The following is a 5,000-nucleotide window of genomic DNA, read 5'->3' on the forward strand; positions in this document are numbered from 1 at the left end:
CAAGCGTTTCCACGACTCTACCGCCCGGTCAATTCTGTTCCACTTAATCCCTCTTTCATGGCCACATATCTTTCCGGCTAAGGAATGGGAAATCTTTCTCCTGTTACATGAATCAAATGTTTCATTTCATCCGGGAAAAGCCATCTCTTTCTCAACAATGCCTTTGTCATTTGATCCAATAGTGTTCCGTTAGATAGGAACAGATTTGATAAATACTGATAACTCTCGGATAGAGTATTAGAACGGAAAGATCCATTAGATAATGAACTATTGGTTCTAAGCCATCTCTGGCGATGAATCAACAATTCGAAGTGCTTTTCTTGCGTATTCTTGATGAACCAGCCTTTATACATAGATGTAGGAGGATTTGTGTGGGAAGTAATAAGCCCCTTTGACATCTCTTCATCTGCAAAGAATTCTCGACGTGAAAACACAGAGACAAAGGGCTGATCTTTGAATAGGAAAAAGAATGGGTCTGCAGGGTCCCAAATGAATTGGCTTATTCGAAAAAAGCCTTGTTCTTTGGAAGATCTATCTCGTGTCTGGTACTGCATGGTTCCACTCTGCAAGAACTCCGAATCATTCTCTTGAAGCGCATCCTCTTTATGATAAATGATCCGCTTGCCCCGAAATGACCTGGCCCACCAATAGGGAAATCCCAATTCATTGGGCCTTTCGATACAATCAAATATATTTCCACAAGGGCGCCATATTCTAGGAGCCCAAACTATGTGATTGAATAAATCCTCCTCTATCTGTTGTGGGTCGAGGGCTCCTTCTCCTTCCCCTTCTTCAAACTCCGATTCGTATTTTTCATATAGAAATCTCTGATCAACGATAGAACAAGATCCATTTTGCATCATATCTAACTGATTCCTCGGTTCGGACCGAAGAAGCAATGTCACTCGATCATTATCAAACTGACTGCAATCTTTTTCTGTCCGTGAGGATCCCACCAGAGCGCCTTCTACTTCTAATAGGCCATGAACTAGATCAGAATCATTCTCAACGAATCCATAAGAAGTGATCCAATTTTTTTCATCGGGTCCAGGTGCAGACCAAAGATCTTGAGCGACCGATCCGGCAGAACAACTCAAAAGATAAAGAAGTATCGTTAATTTCTTTATGCTCGTTCCAAGTTCGAAGTACCATTTGTACAAATAAGAACCCCCTTCCTTACATGATTTCTTCTTCATATAGATAGATATAGGATCTATGGGGCAATTACTTAGAAGTACATTTTGTGCAACAGCCCTTCCTATCTGATAGAAAAGGATCCCATGATCCTGAACCGATCTTACCTGGGATCGCAAATCCCAAGTTTGTCTATGAAGAGCTGATCTAATTGTATTAGTGTCTAGAATGGATTTCTTCTGTGTAATACTAATCGATAGGGCCTCATTGGTAAGTGCTACAAGATCTCGTGCATTGGAACCCATGGTTATGGACCCGAATCCGTTAGTATGGAACATTTTCTTTTCCAAGTGAAATCCCCTAGTATATGAAAGAATGAAAAAGTGTTTTCGTTGTTGTGGAATAAGAAGCCTTCGTATCTTAATGCATGTATTTAATTTATTCGGAGCTATTAAAGCGGGATCCACTTTTTGGGGAATATGAGTCGAAGCAAAAACAAGAATATTTCTAGTGGGACATCTTTCACAATCTCTGGAGAGATAGTTCACTAATAGACCGAGGGATAAGTAATTCGACTCATTCACATACAGATCATGAATGTTTGGAATCCACATTATGCAAGGGGACATTGCTTTTGCTAATTCTAATTGAAGGGTGATATCAAATCGGTCCATTTCCTTTTTCGGCGTCATATACATAGTTAGCGCATTCGTCATAGTTAGCAGCTCCGTATCAAGGTCATCATCAATATCGTCACTATCATCAATATCGATATCGTCACTATCATCAATATCGATATCATCAATAAGATAACCTTTAGGCTTGTCATCCAGGAACTTATTCGGAAATACCGTAATGAAAGGAACATAGGAGTTTGTCGCTAGGTATTTGACCAAATATGATCGTCCAGTTCCTATAGAACCTATCACTAAAATACCCCTAGAAGGGGATAGAGCTAAGCGGAGCGAAAAGGGTTTTCCATGAGATGGGAAATTAAAACTATTAGCCCCACACGAGGTTTGTGAATAAGTGATTGTCTGATAATGAGCAAGGAATATCCGTCTTTCTGCTAAACAGGATCTATTGAACTCATAATTCATTAGACACTTTTTATGAATGTCAACTAAGTATCGTAAGTAAATTGATCCCGGTTGTTCAATCATTTCATAACCAGAGTCATTCTTTGATAAATGATCACTATGAGTCAGACTCAATAGAATTTGATCAATCCTTTTTTCTGTCGTTAAGGTGGAGAACTGAACCAAGAATTCTCTTTCTTCATCATCAATCGAATCACTGTTCGCGACCCAGGATTCTATTTTATCATCAATCCAATCACCGTTCACGTTTTTTCTTTTTCTTATCAATGAATAGATCTCTTTACTTGTACGACTTAGATGTCTCGTATTTCTCGAAAAAGTGATTCGATTGATGGGATTTGGTATGATACTTATGAGATCGATGATATCAATGAGATTAATATTCAAATATTTCTTCTTAGAACGTATTGATTTGACCCCATAAGCGGGACCACCACCCAATAGCATGTTGCCGCCAGAAGCAGAACCCCGTATTTCTCCCAGAGAATCTCCTAATTGTTCCAGAGCAACTAGAAAGAGATTCTTTAACCAGAAAGAATTCTGTTCAGATGTAGGATACCTATCCAGAAGTTTTCGCAACTCAATCGTGTATGATGGAATCATCAAAGATTTGATCTTTTCTAACTCTGTCTGTAACTCACTAGAGGCTCGGGAAACAAAGAGAAGATGTGTACGAACGAGATATCCAGCAACAAGAAGAAGGAAAAGGATTGAGTAGAGGAACTCCCGAGCATTTGGTGATCTCAGATGTCTCCATATCAATAGAACGGGTGACTCATTATTTCGATGAATCATTTCTTCGGACAGAAGAAGATTCTGTAAACACTTACTCGGCATCTCACTTATCAGATTCCATTGTGGAAGAATCGCCAACCATTTTTTCTGAGGAATTGGCCATGATATATCTGATCCATGCATAATATCAGATACAAATTTTTGACTGCTACTTAGTATCGGCAATGGGTCTGAAAAAGTATCTAAAAGGGTGAAATTTAGATATTTGCACCCTGTCGAAGTAAGGAACCATGGCATATAGGTTTGGAACAGATTCCATTTTGAGAGATTTGAAAAAGCACTATCTCGTTGAAAGGTTCTATACATCTGCCGTTTCTCAACGCATTTCTTTAGACAAAGACTCCGTTTTTTCCTCTTTCCGGGTGGTAAATATTTCTCAGAACATGGAGTGTGAATCAAACCCATGTTTGAATTGAAACTGAGATACTGATGCAAGTTCTTCCCTTCTGAATCAGATAGATTCATATCTGAAAGAGGCTGACAATAAGTTCTTTCAAAATTGACTATTTGTTCCTCTGTTAGAGGTGTTCCAGAAATGTCTGCGATCGAGTAAATAGCTCTACGAACGAATGGATCGGATCGAATTGGAAAATGGAAAGATTTGTACAAGTTATACGTTTCGTCACCACTTTGTGGAAAATCGTTAGGTATGAATATGTCAGATACCTGTGACTCGATTGGTGAAATAGTATCTCTCTCCAAAAAAAACATGTTTTTTTTACTGACGCACGAAGAAAATATTTTGTTGCGAATGAACAAGATATTGAGGAATTGTCCATATGTAAGATCATAATTATTGGTACGGGTCTTTTCCACATCAAAAGGGAATCTTTTGTTACAATAGAACCAGAGGTGATGTGGATTATTCAAGAATCGAAGTCGATTTGCTTTATAAAAAGAAGATATCAATGAACTTCTATGAAATGGTTTCACGGGATTCAGCCAATTGTCTCGATCGTGGGATATCATTGAGAAATAGGAATCCGTGTTATCAAAGGATTTCCTGCGATTCTTTCTAGTATGGAATGAGTCAATCATCCACTTTGGTATCTTATTGAACAAAAAGGGTGATATTGTTCCTCCATTGATCAATAATTTCGATCTTTGGGAAGTATCATGATCATCCAATAAGAAGGGTTTCAATTTATTCAAATGAACGATTTGAACACCTATTGATTCTAACAACTGATTGCAGAGTTGATCATTCGGACCTTTCAATTCATAGATGTGGATCTCGGACCTATGAATGGGGGTATTCCCGATACTCACAAAGAAAAAAGGAAGTGACTTAGACAAAAAGAGAAGTGACTTGGACAAAAGGAGAAGTGACTTGGACAAAAAGAAACGAAGTGACTTAGACAAATCTTGTTTGTCGATAACCTCGGACCAATCAATCGAATATTGATTAATACGTAATCGATCGAACACTACTTGAAAACGGTGTTTCTGTTCAGAAAAGAAATGTTCCAAATGTTCCTGGAAATTCTTGCTCCCATTGGACCATTTGTATCTATATGCATCAGGATCCCGATTCATGGATCTCTCGGTTCGAGAAATAAGAGGATCGAACCATTTCTTCTGACTCTTTTTCAAATTCGATAAATGTTGGTTGATCGTATATTTTATTATAGTTAGATGATTCAGAGGATCATTTCCTATTTGATCCCTTTGAATTCCATATTCGAAGTTGCGATCGGATCGATTCATTAAAAAGAATCGATTCGATACATTTCTTATGTACCCATAGGTGCTATATTGGATTTGAATCAGATTTCGGATCAATCTATATTGATTGACCGCCTCCATTATGTTGTTGCTAGCAAATACCACTATTTTTGGTTTTGGATCATCTTCCAAATCATTCCCGCAGGAGATCCGGACCGATTTTTTTCTGATCCTTCGATAAAAAGATTCATTCTCTTCATAAAAAATAGGAGGTAGAACCACTAAAGATTTCCTTTTCGACTCATC

This window comes from Aristolochia californica, unplaced genomic scaffold (genome assembly GCF_029961685.1).
Source record: "Aristolochia californica isolate CCGP_79_NKW_82.1479 unplaced genomic scaffold, dmAriCali1.0.hap1 SCAF_441, whole genome shotgun sequence".
Taxonomy (NCBI): Eukaryota; Viridiplantae; Streptophyta; class Magnoliopsida; order Piperales; family Aristolochiaceae; genus Aristolochia; species Aristolochia californica.